Source organism: Akebia trifoliata, chromosome 14, assembly GCF_017979445.1.
Source record: "Akebia trifoliata isolate Shusen 1 chromosome 14, ASM1797944v1, whole genome shotgun sequence".
NCBI classification, from domain to species: Eukaryota; Viridiplantae; Streptophyta; class Magnoliopsida; order Ranunculales; family Lardizabalaceae; genus Akebia; species Akebia trifoliata.
The window spans coordinates 13,210,530-13,228,738 of record NC_141388.1 but is presented as its reverse complement, the minus strand read 5'-3'; positions in this window follow the sequence as shown (position 1 = coordinate 13,228,738).

The following is an 18,209-nucleotide window of genomic DNA, read 5'->3' as shown; positions in this document are numbered from 1 at the left end:
GGAAATCCATATTTCATTTCTTTAGAAATTTATTTTCTAGTGCAAAATTTGTTTATGAAATAAATGGAAATATGTAGGAAACATGCCAAACTCATTTGATTGATAGTCTTAAAAAAATATATAAATATTGTACACTTGGATGATCAACACCTCTTTAAACCAAATTTTAATATAGAAAATAACTCGATCTGACCAAATTCAAGTATGAAATTTAGAGAGTATATTGATACCATAAAGGTCACAAAATTTGACAAACTAGTAAAAAGGTACCAAAAATTCTTGGTGCCATTTCTTCCATAAATGTAATTATCATTTCTTGTTTGCTTTATGCTTCTTGTATTATTTGTAAAATTTAAAATATTTTTTTTTTTGTATTTAGGGCTGTCAATGGGTTGGGTTTCGGCTTGATCCAGCCCAGCCTGTCATAGATCTGATTTGGGAAGTGTTACTAGGTCTGTTTAGTTGTTGGGTTGGGCTTGATTGGAGGTCAGGTGGCATAGCCACTGACTTAAATTGTGATTATTTTAACAATACTTGAAAGAAAATGTACGGCCCAACCATATAAATAGTAAGAGAGAGAGAAGAATGTAAATTGATAGATAAAAGGTTGGGAAATTTTATTAACACGCCACGTATATCTAAGGGCGGGCCATTTTAAGGGAACTCAATGAACTTAAACCCCCTCTTGTCTTCTCCCGTGAACCAATACGTCGAAACTCGGTCACAAGCCAAAACTTCTCCTCCTCCTCTCCCTCCCCCCCTCATCCTCGCTCTATGTTTTTCTTCTTCTCCTCCTCCAATCTCTCTCTCCATCTCTCAGTATTTCTCCTCCTACTCCTTTCTCCCTCTCCTCCTCTATTTTTTGCTAGAGTCATCGGAATCGTTGGAGGATGAGAAGGGTGCCATTTGATATGAAGTGCCCTTATTTTTTATTTTTAGAGGTGTCCCTAAAAATCGAAAGGCCCTTAGAATTGCTTAGTGTGTCAATAAATTTTTCCTAAAAGGTTTCTAAATTTCAAGCACGATAGATTATGAGTTGGGTACCCTTCCCTCAACTATGTTACAATTATTTTTGTCCTATATTAAGAATAATCTTGGGAAAATAACTGTTAAAGCTACATTTATGAAAACACTATAACCATTAAAATTTTAAAGAGATCTAGAAGCTTTCAAAATTATCAGAAAACCCCTAAAATCAAAGTTGGGCCTACATATGTAAAGTGGGACCTATTGATTGAGACATGACTCATATAATTTGGGTTTTCATAGATAAAGCCCATGATCTAAACAAACCCAAATGATCCACATCAAATATTGGGCACTACACCCAAATAAATGAATCTAGCTCACAAATAATCCATACAGTCTTCAAATTTTAATAGGACGAGATTAACCTTTAGACCAACTAATCACAGCTCAATAATTCAAGGTATAGTTGGAAAATTAAATTACTCTAAGTCTATAAATACCAAATCCTTCCTCATTTGGAGGGGACCTAAATTACTTTCTCTTAAAAAAAGAAGCTCTCCCTCTAGAGAAGAAGAAGCTTCCAAGCCCTCATTTAGAGATGAAGCAAGGTCATTGAAGAGAGACTCGGATTCTAATTAAAGAGAAGATCAAGCCTAAATGTCCTTATTTGAAAGCCAAGAACTCCCTCTCAGCTGATCAAGTGCGAAGTTTGGAGAGAGAAAATCTACAGAAATCTTTACAGTAGGTCAAGCATCAAAAATTACAATCAAAGTAGCCTTCTCAGTCGATCAAATGCTAAGCCCAAAGAGAAGTAAACTACACACATTGTCTATTAATCATAAGGTAATGATGAGATATGCATTGACAACTCTTTTATATCTTAGAAGGGATCAAGCCCTGCACTTTTGAAGAGCTAGCCACTCGTTGCCATGACATGGAGCAAAGTATAATTGTACATCAGACTCCAAGACCAAGCGATCTGCGTAAGTAAGATAAGAAAGACGGAAAGTCCTTCAAAGCCAAAGAAGTTCTGTCCACCACCACTAACAACAAGCTTGTCAAGATCACCAGTAAAAAAGGAAATGATTAACCAATAACTGATTTGACAAAAACAAATGAAAAACTTGGAAAACTCTCAAAGAGTTTGAGGCGAAGGAATACCCCTTCCCAAATGTTGATGTCCCTGACATGTTCGAAGAGTTATTGAAGTTGAAACTCTTTGAATTTCCTACACCCAAGCAATCCAAAGAAGAAAATCATGATAATGACCTAAGATACTATTGTTACCATCGGTGATTAGTCACCCTATTGAAAAATGTTTCGTCTACAAGGGAAAAATCATAGATCTGGTGCATCGAGGGAAAATCAAACTTGACTATGTAAAAAATGTTACCACCTCTAATATGACGACTTTTATATTTGGATCTTTCAACCCAACACTCTTGTCAAGTCCACTTTCAACATAGACTACATCTTCCCAAGTTACGAGAGCTTCATTTCCACCATAGCAATCCATGTTTGTATATCCTAGCATTGCAATTGTTCATCCCACGCAAGGGGCATTATCAAATTGAGATATCTCATTGCATCTCCAACTTCACCCCAGTGTTGGCAACAATTTCATTCAATTTCGAGTTCAAGCTAAGGTTTTTTGTAGTCAATCCCCGTTGACGATAAATGATGAACATTTTTCATTCGTCGAAAATGACACTCTCCACACATACCAACTCCGCTTACCCCTAAGCCAAAACAAAACAAAAAAGTCAATCCCTACCATGGGGTCGGAAAAAAAAAAGTAGCAAAGACAAATACTTTTTGAGTTCCACCTGTTGATACAAAAGACGTTTTTTAACAGTCTCGCCATATGCTTGTCACTCTTTTGGAATCCTTGCCTAAAAAAATCTTACAAGAATAATGCGTAGAATTCCACACAGTTTCATGCCACCAATTGGAAGCAAAGGTATTAAAGATATTGATAGCAAATCTAAGGAATATTATCATACTGCTAGCCATGAAGAGTAGTGACCTAGGAAAGATAACATCACTTTAGAAGTGAAAGATTCACAAGTCGACTTGGGCTTCTCTAGTGAACTTCAGAACATCCACCGTGCTTCAACACAAATCTCAATTGAATCAAACAAGTGCAAAAAGGAAGCTCGAGCTAATAAAGATTTACAACAACACAATTGTGCATGACCACAAGTACTTTCACCGATGAGGATATCTAGTTAGGCTCTCGACCTCACAAGAAATCTCTTTATGTTACAAGATACGTGAAGGAGAATAAAATTTAAATAATCCTTCTTGATTGTGGATTTGTAGTCAACATTATGCAATTCGTACCATGAAACAAATTGGTATCTTAATAGATCAATTTGCTCGTAATAAGTTGATGACTCAAGGCTTCAACTTAGGTGGTCATGGGGTTATGGGCATGATAAAAGTGAAGCTCTCTATTGTAGATTTATAATCAACAACACTCTTTCATGTGATTGATTGCAAAATCTCGCATCATTTGCTTTTCAATCAACTATGGTTATATGAAACTGGAGTACTACCATTTCCATTGCACTAATGCTTCAAGTATTATCAAGATGATGTATAGAAACGTGTGGTTGTTGAAGATCAGGCCATTCAAACAAATGGAAACATATTACGTTAATGCAAAATTCTATTTAGAATGTGATATCATTTAAGAAGTTTCCTAGTTTCGGTACTTTATTTTAATAACTAAAAAAATTGATTTAAAAAAAGAATCCATGAACTCTTTTGTAAAGGTTTTGCCCTTTTCTCAACCTCAGAAATATAAGGTAAAAAAGAACAAGTCAAAGACTAAACAAACAATGGTGTATCAATCAACGATGAATGAATCAACCACAGTCATGTAGTTGACCACGATACTTCGTTATGTGCCATGGTTATGAAGACAGTCGGGATAATCCCCTTTTGAAGAGACTTCGTCAAACCCCAAGCCTACTATTTGTAAAATTGAATTGAAGATTCTTTAGGAGGATTTAACCCTTCTAGTTACACATTTCGTGAAATCAACAACTGCAAGGCTACCCCTCGGAGAATTTACCCTAGCTACAATTACACATAACGATGAAGATAACTTGACCAAAGTAGAATCCAAAGGTTGGTTTGGCCTAAAACTTCAAAGTTTTTTGAAACTATTGGTTATGAGAAATGTGTACATATACGATTAGGTGACCTCTTACCAATTGAGAAAATTCATGGCCTAATTGCAACACAAGTCAAACTTGTTAAAACTGAAAAAAAAGAATCTTGTTCATATGAGTAGGGCTAGGCTTTACGCCAGAGGCCTCGATCAAAATTTTAGGGATGAAAACGACTTCTTCACACTAAACAATAATGGAGATCATCGATAAGTCTGTAGAGGAAACACAATCTCTTCTCACATTTATTTTTATCGAATTGGTGCCCACGTCCCAACCATTTCGGTGTTTCACCGATTGGGTACTTCAAATTTCTTTAGACATAATACACAAACTTAGAAACATCGAATATCTATATTATTTAGACTAGGTTATAATGTCAAGCTTATTTTTCAAAAGGAATAAAAACGCCAACGTAGGCAAAAAAAGTAAACATGTTGAGCACAAAAATAATAGGGTCTAGCACAATACTATTCCATCTCACATAAAGTGACAAGTAACATTAGAGGTCTCAATATTAGAAAAATTAGTTGTGAAGCAAAAGATTATAATCCTTACTAACCAATCAATTAAAAGGCAAACATATCACCATTGAGGAACTCCTTGGGAAAAACTCTTCGTCATTAGATATGAACTCAAAAGTATTCCATATGTCTTCAAGGAAGTCGAATAGGCCAATGTTGACGATTAGCAAAAAATAAACTTTAGCAGAATTGAAGAATCGCAACCCACATACGTTAGCATTCTTCTAAGCCCTAATAAAGAGCCGAGTCTTTCAAGTTATTGCAATAATACAAGGATGTTTTTTGCTTGGATTTACAAGTAAATCCAAAGACTTGACATAAAAGTTATTGTCCACCAACTCACAATCAGACATAGAGTTTGTCTAATAAAATAAGCACAACGACATTTTCAACCAAAGTTAGGACCACATATTGAGATAGGGGTCAACAAATTGATTGAAGCCAACTTCATCTGAGAAGTAAAATAACCTACCTAGATTTCTATCATAATCTCGATGAGGAAGAAAAATGAAAAAATTTGAGTGTGCGTAGATTTTCACAACTTGAATAATATGTGTTTAAAGGATGACTTCCCACTCCCAAGTATAAAATTTATAGTCGATGCAACTACAATACATGAGATTTTATCCTTCATGAATGGATATTTTGATTATAACCAAATTTGAAAGATATCAAAAGATGAACAACTCACAATCTTTCTCAAAAGACATACACTATTGCAAAGTTATGCCTTTTGGACTCAAGAATGTTGGTGCCACTAACTAACGAGTTATATAGAAGATCTTTGATGACATACTATATAACAAGGTCGAATGTATTATCTTTTGATATTCCATAAAACCACTATGAGGATAAACTCTTAATCCCTTGGTGATCTAGCTTTGTAACCATGGAATTGTCTTGGTGCCGACTCTAAAGAGCACCAAAGCATTCATGATCCACTATTGGCATTGCCATTGAGATTAAGTGAAAGCTTAAGGTAGTAACTATTGTCTTAGCCAATGATTTTCTAATATTAAGAGCGGCCGCTCGATTTTAAAGTAAAAAATTTTCAATCACTGAGTTCTTTTACAAAACAAAATTATTTATTGGACCAAGTGGGAAATTGTTGCATTTCAACCAAAACTATTTATTTATTTTGGGTTTTCTTTAAATTAAAATCTCATTTTATGGTCCAATTTAATATTAGTTTTTAAACGGATTGAATTGTTATTGGCTAAAGATATTAGGGACCAAGTTGGAAATATTTCCTTGCAATCAAAGAAATTTATATTGAATGGGTTATTGTGGTTTGCTAAATGGATTAGAGTTTTTACCTTCCTAGATTTCTTTCCAATTTGGTGATGGGGTGGAATTGGAAATACAAACTCTTTAAAGAGGGAAGTGGTGGTCGTCTCCTATCGTATACGATTGTGTGTGGATCCCATCTATTTAGTCATACAAAGGTAGAAGTAAAACACCCTAGATTCATGTTTGCTCTATATACAAGGTTGGGGTTCATCTTGAAGCTTTGGATCACTAGATTTCAAAGGGATTTGCTGATTGGTTATTTCTACAAGCTTTGGATCTGGATTTCATTGATTGTTGAGGCATCACAAGTATTCTTTTAAGAACTTTTGGTTAGATTCTTTGGCTAACCCATTTTTTATTGTCTTTGAGAATTAAGATCTTGTATTGAGGGTTTAGAAAATCCACATATTATCATCATCTTATCCCAAAGCTTTGGGATTATCTTAATGATTTCGACACATCTTTGAGTTGTGGGATCAACATAAACCCACCATTGATCTAGTTCTAGGGTGAACTGATCTCACACATTGATTTTATTTGGGTACTAGACTACCAATCTCAAACATGAGATGCATCACAACATACAATACTTTAGAAATTCAATACACCTTAAAAATTCATATAAGACTCATTTGTTTCTATTTTTAAAAACGAACTAGTTAATCACCAATCCAACAATGAGAAAGAAAGAACATAAACAAAAAAATTTAAAGATAACACTGATGCCAATACTATTACAAGACAACATATAGAACAATTACGGTTTCAAAACTCGTCCGAGACTAAGACGTATCGCTCAAGTTGTCTCGGTATCAGGCATGGACAAGACAGACGGACAAGTCAAAATTTTCGACTGAGATATAAATCCCCACATTAGTTTTTCATTTTTTTGAATGAGATGTCTCAAAGGTACCAAAAAACTCATTCGAGACGACTCGGTATCTGGTATAGATGAGACGAGAGGCGAAATTAAGTTTTAAAACCATGAGAACAATGTTGCCAATCAATATTAAAGTATGAAGCCATGTGTAGACACCCCAATTTGAACAGGCCCCACTCGAAATTACTCAAAAATATCTATTTTTTCAATGAGATTCACCAATGGGCTTAAAGTCCAAATCATCAAAACATGTCATTTTATAAATTTGAGGGTCCCTAAGACCCCCTAAAGATCTAATGGATCCACCAAAAAAACTTGGCATACCCCCACCTTCCCCACTTTTCACCACTCCACCCTCGGGATTGAGAATACCCCAAGCCCGCTTAAGGCCTACAAACCCTCAATTCTTCAAAAATCACTCATCACCTCACCCAACTTAGTTAAACCTAATTCCATATTACCTAAATCCTAAAACTCACCTACCTTCAAAATTCCATCCTAAAATAAATCCTACCCAATCCCAAATAATTTAAAACCTTTCCAAAAACCCAAGCCCAACATATTAAAGTTCAAACCAATTCAAATCCACGTTCATAATCCACAAATCATTATCCATATCAACCAATCAACTTTTGATCATCAAATGGACACTTGTCCATACTACAACTCACCTCTCAAAAAAATCATTCTATTAAATTTAATCCATCACCTTTCTTTAACACAACTACCAACCCACATCACAACTCATACCCCCCACACTCCATGTCATAAACCTAATCCATCACTTTTTTCTAATACAACTATCAACTCACATCACAACCCACACCTCCCTTCATCATTTACCCTCAACTCATTCTCACAAGCCATCCCCACACCACCAATCAACAGTCCATCTCCATACTCTTTTTACACTTGTCACAGTCTCCTCCACCCTCCCAAAAATCTAAACACCTAACTCCTTATACAATCCATTTTTTTAATCAAATACCACACATTCTCATCCCAACTAACACTCAATCTCATTATTTCAATCAAACCTCCCATCATTTCACCTTATCAAACACTCCACCCAAATGGGTTGAGAAAGGTCCAAACCATTTGGATAAAAAACTATCAATTTACCCTCATTACACAAATATCCTCATCATAACTCTAAATTTCATACCCCTCACCTTCAAATCCTATGTCATTTTCTACTCTTTTATTTCTTCCCCATTATACCCTCAAAGGCAATCCTCAACACCTCTAAATACCCCTCACCTTCCAAAATGGACATCAAGTTCAAGTTTAAAAAAAGAAAAAAAATAATTTTCTCAACTCTATCATAAACCTAATCCATCACTTTTTTCTAATACAACTATCAACTCACATCACAACCCACACATCCCTTCATCATTTACCCTCAACTCATTCTCACAAGCCATCCCCACACCCACCAATCAACAGTCCATCTCCATACTCTTTTTACACTTGTCACAGTCTCCTCCACCCTCCCAAATCTAAACACTTAACTCCTTATACAATCCATTTTTTAATCAAATACCACACATTCTCATCCCAACTAACACTCAATCTCATTATTCAATCAAACCTCCCATCATTTCACCTTATCAAACACTCCACCCAAATGGGTTGAGAAAGGTCCAAACCATTTGGATAAAAAACTATCAATTTACCCTCATTACACAAATATCCTCATCATAACTCTAAATTTCATACCCCTCACCTTCAAATCCTATGTCATTTTCTACTCTTTTATTTTCTTACCCCATTATACCCTCAAAGGCAATCCTCAACACCTCTAAATACCCCTCACCTTCCAAAATGGGCATCAAGTTCAAGTTTAAAAAAGAAAAAAAATAATTTTCTCAACTCTACTCATCTCTTCTCTACTCCCCTCACTTCATCTATTCTAAAAAATCTACTCTCACAATTTACTAAGGACTCAAAGAAGGAGAAAACATAGAAGAAGAAGAAGGAAGGAAGGAAAGAAGGATCAAGCAAACGCTTCAAGGTGGGTCAAAATAAGTATTGTACCCCCCTTTCTCTCCCTTCTCCATTTTCCTCTTCTACTTCTCCCTCACTTCTTTAATTTTTTTTTAAAAAACCCTAAGATGTAATGTTTTCCCTCCTCTATTTCCAATAGATTAAATTTCAATTCGATTGAAAATATAGGGGTTGTAACCACTTTTAAAACAAAATCAATTTTAAACATTTCAAATCGTTTTGAGGTAATTAGTATTTGAGTTCTTCTCAATCCATGAGAATGAACCCACAACTATTTGCCAACATTTTTAAAAAAATATATGTTTTTCCAAAGCTAAAATCCTATAAGGTTTATCTTCTTCAATGAGATGATACCTATAGTATGAGCCGATAACAAATCCCTTCTTAGGGTACAAGTCATCAAACATGTGACACTTTTTTTTATTTGCATTTTCATAAAAAAATGACAGTTATTTTTATGTTACCATCATTTGATGGAGAGAAAGGGGCTCCTAACACCTTCCTCTCTCTCTCTAATTAGACTGTTTACCTCAATCTTAGTTTGATCAGTATCATATCCATATGAGAGTCACTAAATGCCAAAAATGACACTTTTTTTCTAAAATCGCATTCCTGTTGACCATTCACACCCTTTTACAAATATGAATGGTGGTAACGCCAAACTTTCGTAGAAGTGATCTTTAGAAGTCAAGAATCACACATCTATACCATGTTTTAAAATCAACCTGTATAAGTTACAAGTCAAAAATCATATTTCAACAAAAACTTGGAACACAGTCATTTTTACTGATCTAAAATTCTTTAAGAGTACAAGAGGCCTCAGACAAGGGGATCCTATATCACCCTTCTTGTTTATCATAGTGGTAGAAAAATTTGGTAAGATGATGGAAAGAGGGGTAGCAAATAGTTATTTTTCAGGATTCTTAATAGGGGCAAACACGATTAATATTTCGCACCTCCAATTCGCAAATGATACTTTAGTTTTCTTAGATGATTCCATAGATCAGACAAGGAGGTTAGGCGGTCTGCTTTGTTGCTTTGAAGCAATGTCAGGTATCCCAGTTAACACGAGGAAAAGTAAGGTGCTTTTGGTCGATTTGGTTAGATGTACAATTCTTTTGGCAGCTTCATTAGGATGGCAGGTGGGTAGTCTTCCTTCGTCCTATTTGGGGATGCCTTTGGGGGCCCCCTATAGGAGAGTGGTGATTTGGGGTCCGATAGTGGAAAGAATTGAAAGAAGTCTAGTAACGTGGCAAGCCAATTATCTTTCGAAGGGAAGTAAATTGATTTTGATTAAAAGTGTTCTATCTAGCATTCCAATATATTTTCTTTCTTCTCTCAATGCCTCGAAGTGTAGAGCTAAGGTTACACAAGTTGTTTCGTAATTTTCTATACCATGATAGAGTTGGAAATAAAAAAACATCATCTTCTGAATTGGAAACAGATTTGCTCAACTAAGAAGCATGGTGGCCTCGGTGTGAAAAGACTTAGGGAAATGAATGTGGCCTTGAGGGGAAAGTGGTTGTGGAAGTTTGGGAACAGCTTATGGAGATAAGTCATAGAAAGCAAGTACAAGTTGAGCCGAACAGGGTGGGAAAGCGGATCAACCAGACAACCATATGGGTGCGGGTTGTAGAAAGGAATCATGAAGATCATCCCATTGTTCAATATGAGAATAATTTCTTGAAGCCGAGAGAGAGTTTGGTTTGTTTGATTATTATTATTATTATTTTGCTTTATGAAGCCGAGAGATGATGGAGTTGGGGTTTGTTTGATTATTATTGTTATTAGGTTGCTTTATAGAGATAAAAGATTTTATTAAAATAATGGAAAATTATTTGTTGAGGAGGTTTTTGAAAATACTTTAAAAGAAAATTAAGCAAATCCAATGGCGACAGTTAAAAAAACGTTTTAACTTGAAAATAAGTATGTCACTGTCCAAGTGCGCTAAATCTTGGATCTTCAAACATCATTTTCCCAAGTATGTTTTCTGGTCATATAGGAACCATCCCATATATAATATATATTATATATATATATATATATTTGATGGACATACATGAAAATAGATTTAAAAACAATGGAGAAAAAGGAGGGAGTTATTTGAAAATAACTAAAAATTTTAAAAGTAAACATAGGATTCAGTTGGAATGCATGAGATCTCTCTAAAAGGGATCTATCTCTTGAAATGCGCCAGATCCAATGGCTTCAACCCATCATTTTTTTCCCCATGAGTTCAAGTCTATCTGTTGAACTCTTCCCCCCCACCCCCCTATATATATAGGTCCCGTTCACCACCCTACGCTTTACCAAACGTGTTTGTCCTACATGGGTTAGAAGTTTTGGAATATGCTGATTTTTGGTGATGATGATCTCTATGGTGAGGAGACCATCCTAACAAAAAATTAGCCCATTCCAAAACTTCTAACCCCATAAAAAATGGTTTACAAAAAAATGGACAGTCCACGATTTCTCAACTTGTAAACATGGGGCTAGAAATTTCAGAATGGGCTGATTTTTGATGAGGAGGATCTTCTAATTGTAGAGATCATCCTCACCAAAAATCAGCCCATTCTAAAACTTTTAACCCATGTAGGACAAAACACGTTTGATAAAGCGTAGGGTAAAGTGTAGGGTGTTGAACATTTCCCATATATATATAGGTGGTTCGGCAGCCCTAAAAGAAACCCAATTTCTTACCAAGCTTTGAATGACATTAGATCTGATCTGATCCGATGATTGATATTTAATTCACAATTTTAAAGTTAAAACGTAACGTAAGTACAATCGACCCCTTCTTCAATTTTTATTTCTTTTACAAATCCCTCTTAACACATCCCTCTTTTCTTCGAACTCTGTCTGTAAACCAAGTTACAGAGGCCCTAATGAGAATCCTTTCTCTTTCTCTCTCATGTTTCAAATTGAAACCCCCTTGGAACGAAACTCTTTCCCTCTTTCTCTCTCTCTCTCTCTCTCTCTCTCTCTCTCTCTATCTATCTCTTTCTATCGTATTCACACACTCTCGTCGTCGTCCTCCCATTCTCGCCGTCGCACTCTCACCATCGTTGTCGTCTTTAATTTGAACGATTCGGAGCCATCGTAGTCTCTTTCTCAACCCTCTTTCATTGTAGCTGTCAATCGCTCTCATGTTCGATCGATCGAGTATTTTGTTCACGTTCGAGCCTTAGGAAAATCGATTGGATTTTTTTTTTTTTTTTGAAATTCTTATCGACTTGTATTGAAGCAACCACTTTCACAACCATTAACTTGTTGATATTATATATGTACATTGAAAATTTTGATGGTTCCTTGAACTCCAAAATATCTTTGATTTTCATCCTTTGACACTACAATAGCAAATCAAAGCACATTGTATTGGTTAGGTACTGAATTATACAGTGCCTTTGTAAAGTTTGTTTTAACCTGCATTGTATTCAAAATCATTTGGAGAAATAAATATGGTATGTACACATACATAAAAGTGAAATTGGATTTGTACTTGAATGTGTGAATATCTAATTGTAGAACTGATTGTATTGTTAACTTCTAAACATGCCAATGTAACTTTCTTACATTTTAAATTATAAGAAATTTGAAAGAGATACAGAGACAACCATGAATTGAGATTAATTGTAATTAAAAGTTAATGTCAACCTCCAGTAACTGTTGATAGACTAGTATACAGCTACCGCATATTACAAAAAATTAACATCAAACAGAATCAGTCATATTCAATCAGGGACAAAATAACAACAAAAAAATAAAGTGAAACACAATATGCTACTAGATAGTGTAGGATTCCTTTTAGTTATAGCTTGGGGCACAACTTATTAGGTGAAATAAAATAAATACTAAACAGTTCAGGTTAGAAGATTTGATACATGAGGAATAACACAAAATCAGAATATCGCAGGATCTCGCAGAGCGTCCATGTAGTTAAGACAATCTTTCACATGTAATAAAGCATTGGTGACCATGTCATTCAAGCATTGCACTGCTTTGACCGAGCTTTCTTTATATTTTAAGTCCTGACTTAGACAAAAACAAACCAAATGATAATCCAAAAACAATTCTTGATATTTGTGAGGTTCAATCTTTTAACTATAGGTATTAACTTGTGTTCTTAATTATAGGTTTTTAATAGCAAATGTATTCAATGATTTTCTTTTTATCAGTTGTAGTAGTCCATCATGGATAAGATTGGTGTTGACAAAGATGAGGGAATGCCTATTGATGACATTGTGGGATCGTTGAGAATCGAAGTAGATATGGTAAATATGTTGATTGCCAGAGTCCTAACAAAGACATTGAAGATCTAAAAGCACCACATGTGGAGATGTTGTTTGACTCAAGTAAAGAAGCTCAAAAGTATTATGAGTATTATGGATGTTGACAAGGATTTTGGATTCGAATTCGAACCACTACTAAATCACGACGGGATTTAAATGAGTCGATTGGAATAACATATATTTGCTCACAGCAAGGTAAATTTAAACCAAAGAAGGTAGAGGTAAAATAAGAATATGAAATAATAAAAAAAGAAGTTGTTCCACTATTAAATGTGTATGTAACGCAACTATGCGTATTTTAAACGATAGATGAACCATTAGATGGAAAGTATCGATTTTTAAGGATAACCATAATCACAAGGTAGTTACACCAGCTAGGAGAATGAAGATGAGGTCAAATCGAATCATGCCAAAAGCAACTAAGAATTTAGTCAAAGCATTCCATAAAGAAAATATGTTAGTTGAGAAAGTGTCATCAATTTTGGGTGGGGATATGATCGAGTTCGATAATAGAGATTGTTACAACCATTTGAAAAATGGTAGACACATGAAGCTAGAACGGGGTTATGCATAATCAGTTTTGAACTATTTCAAGAAGAAACAAGTAAAAAATTCACAATTTTTTTTATGCGAAGACGAATGTAGGGAAATTAACTTTTTTTGGGTTGATTCTCTATCACAAATGGCATATGAATATTTTAGGGATGTGCTGTCATTTGACACAACTTATTAGACAAACAAGTATAATATGCTGTTCATCCCATTTATTGGAGTAAATCATCACTTTCAGTGAATACAATTTGGGGTGCTCTTCTACAATATGAGATAGAGGTAACCTTCATATGATTGATTGAGACCTGACTAGAAGCAATGAGAGGATGTCATCCAATATCCATAATCACAGATCAAGATATCGCAATGCGGAATGCAATTGCCAAAATGTTTTCTGACACTCGTCATCATTTTTGTATTTGACATATCGAGAAGAAGTTCGTTGAGAAATTGTCTCATATATACTCTCAAGATATTAACTTCTAAAGTAAAATAAGAAATTGTATATGGTGGACATACATGATTGAGGACTTTGAAAAGTAATGGAAGTTAGTGATCGAGGAAAATAGATTGGAACACAATGAATGGTTTCAACAATTATTTGAAATAAGATAGTCGTGGGTGCCAGTCTATAATCGTCAAACATTTTTTACTGGTATGAATACCAATGGTCATAGTGAAAGTATCAATGCTTTTTTTAATGGGTTCGTTACTTTAAGGTCAAATCTCACCGAATTTATTGTTAAGCATAAGCAAACATTGCAAAGGAATGTAGATACAGAGAGCAAAGAAGATTTTATTTCAAAGCATAAGTTTCGATGTGTTAATAAGGGTGCGTTACTTTTAAAACATGCTGCAAAATCATATATAAAAAATGTATTTGAGAAATTTAAGCAAGAATGGGTCAAAGTGATTCAATTTAGAATTAAAGAAGAATGGGAAATTGATGATGGATATCAATTGTATGTGATGAAAAGTAAATATGATGCACCTGAGGAGTTCATAGTAAAGTTTAATTTGAAAAAATACAAGGGTATCTGTGAATACAAGAAATTTGAATTTCTTGGAATACTTTGTCGACATTTGCTAAAGGTTTTTGCTTATCATGACATTGATATTATATCATCCCACTGTATTCTCGAAAGATGGAGATAAGAAGCCAATTGTAAATTCAGAATCACATCTTTAGATACAATGGTCAATGAGAATGAACAGTTGGATGCAATGAGGATTAGCTACCTATGTCAACAAACTACTAGATTGGCTTGTATTGTAGGAACTTCAATCGAATGATACAAAATTTTCTTGGATGACTTAAATGAAACATCCAAAAAAATTGGAGAAATGAAACTTACAATTGATGCATCTAATAATAGAGATGAGAAAAGTAGTAATGACCAAATAGATTTGTTACTTTTGAATCCAAATGTCTCACAAACAAAGGGTAGGAAGAAGGATGAGAAGGGAAAAAAATGTTTAGTATGTTGGTAGATTGAAAATTAGTGTTGAATTGGCTCAATAGAAGACAAAAAAGAAAGTGTGCATTATGTTAAAAACTCGGGCATGACAAGCGGATTGTCTTGAAAATTCAAACAGAAAGCGTATTGGATGTATCGAAGGTAATTAAATTAATATTTATAAGATAATACGGATTTATATTTATTGAAATATGACGTAAATTTGTTTTTCTTGTTTGTTATTTTCAGTGAATGAAGAAGTACAAGATTTAGACCAAGAAACTAATTGCAATTACGATGCATTACCTTTGAGGTAGGACATCGTTGTTACATGACCATAACAGTGAAGGGGCTGCAACAAAGCCAATGGATGATTTTCATCAAATTTCAATTTTTTTTAGTGAATAGATGTATATTACTCAATTTTAAAGTTGTCTTAGTTGATTGATTGTTAAAGCTTTCTTGGGATTTTCTAATAAATGTCTACACAACACCAAACAATTGGTTATCATTTTGGTAAAATTTTGTAGGGGGAAAGTAGCTGTTTGTGTAAAATTAGATGGACACCTTGATGGTGAAACTTTGCAATTGCTATATTATATTTGCTGTTTAATTCAATTATTTTTGGAAGAATTCTCAATGAAATCCAAATTCACTTTTGTTTCAGTAGTTGTTAATTTTGAACCCCAAATAGGAAAGCAATTTAAATCCAAGTCCCCAACCCTTTTATACACTCAATACTTTGCAAAATCTCTTATAAAAGAAGCATAAACAAACAACAAGATTGTAGCCATCCATGTTGCCATGGGTGGTGGAACTGGACTTAATTTCTTCCAGAAAAGGTTCCCTGATCATTGTTTTGATGTTGGGATTGCCGAACTACATGCCGTTACGTTTGCAGTTGGTCTGCTGCGGGTCTTAAATCATTTTGTGCCATCTACTCCTCGTTTCTTCAAAGAGGTTATGATCAGATGAGAAGGGGGAAAAAAATATTTGACTATGTTTCACCTGCTTTAACCAGACCCCACGATAGTAAGAAAACAAGTGTGGTTTTGTATGCATATGTTGTGAGGTATATATGCATCTGATTAAGAGTTTAAAATATTTATTTTTCTGATGTTATTCTATTGATATCTTTTTTTTGTTATTGTTAATCTTCTAAATTCACACTGTGGATTTTGTTTATGAGTATAAGTCAAAGTTGTGAATTAATGTTGTGAACTCATCAAGTACTAAATTGTTATGGGTTTCACACATCACATAGATTTTTGAGATTATGAGCCTTGCGGATGAGCTTCTACCCCCTCTGCCACAAGGAACCATCTCTTTCCCTACCATTGAGATTATCTGAGAGAAAATAGTTTGCTAAGAAAGGTGTACAATGTCATGGGAATGCATAATGATTTGAGGTTTCTCCATTTCATGAGTAACATCCAAACTTTCCAACTCATATCGTTTTGTTTTTGGTCTTTATCATCTTTGACTGATTTTCTTTCTTTGTTTTATCCTTTGTGATCTACCTGCCCTTATAAGTTTTCCACTATGCTGGATTTAGGTATATTGATTGTATCTTTTGCAGCATTAGGATATTTCTTGTGGCTTCAGAAGAAAAGACCCAGGACTGTAATGCTACCCATCGCTAGGTCTTTTCTAAACTACATTCTTCATTCATCGGTAACTAGGGATTATAATTTTGTTCCAACAAGAATTGTTTCAGATGAATTTCTGTCAATGTTCTCTTTAGATCACATACTTTTCTATAGTGTTGTACATATAGATGCTGATGTTGCCACCTTTTGTGGGGTAGAAGGGATTTTGTGTTCCATGTCTTCCTCTGTTGACAAGATGTTGATATCCAATTTCCAAAGCTTAATCATTTCTTTTTGTTTTTGTTTGCTAGGCCAACAACGGTTAGTGGTCAGCAGAGGTGAAGGAGGATTCAATGGGTTTGAACCCAGTTTATGGTATCAACACTCTACGAGCCTTACCAATGTTGACACCTTCAACAACTCATAATTTCTCATTATAATGAACACCATAGAATGTTGAAACACACGCAAAAAGAAAACCTAAGGTTTCCTAGTGGAATTGGATCCAATGTTTGATAGAAGAATTCTTTGGAAATGTATCTTCTTGATGTTGCTTACATGAAGTTTGTTGAACTGCAATGGATAACAATGGCGGGCAGGATTCTATTTTTCTAAGAGATTATTATGGATCCCTACCCCGTTTGCAATCTTCTGGGAGATATGTAAGGAGAGGAATATGAGGATTTTTAGAACAAATACAGGTGGTGCTGCATATTATTTTCTCTATTTTGAGTCTTTTATTGTTGAGAGTTTTCAATCGGAATGGGTTTGTACTATCTCTACTGTAACTATGGAGTCTAGTTGTATTTCTTTTGGATTGGTCACCTTGACCCCCTTGTATACTTTAATATAATATATATATTTTTACCTATAAAAGTAAATAAATTATCCAGTTGTTACAACTCAAGTTTTTTCAACACGACAACTGTTTTTTTTTACCTAACATCATCCTAGGAATTAGACAGTTTGTCAAAAAAATGTTCTTGTAACACTCAATTTTTTACAACTATCTAGTTCAGTTTCTGTTTCAACTCTAAACAGAGTTGATGATTGGTCTCAAAAAATTTCTTTACTTTCAATAGTCTAGAAAATTAGTTGAAAGCTGATTGAAGTTCATAGGAAGCTAAGTTCAATTATTGACATGTTTTATAACTTGAATAAATTCAATTCAATTTAAAAATAAATAAATAAATAAGTTTTATAACTTGAATAAAATAATTATTAGTGGAGATAATCGAAAAGATCCCTCCCAAAGCTTTCTAATGAATTTATATTTACACAAGCTTCACAGATTGCATAGGAGTTCTTTGACGAGGAATTGTACTTTGTAGGTCACATGACACACTCTGACAACTCAAAAAAATAGAAACTTGAAGTGCAACATCCTCTTTGGTGATCAGCTCAAAGACAAAAACATCTCCTTCTACAACATTATTTTCCTTTACAAATGCAGCCTGACCATTATATATCTTAGTG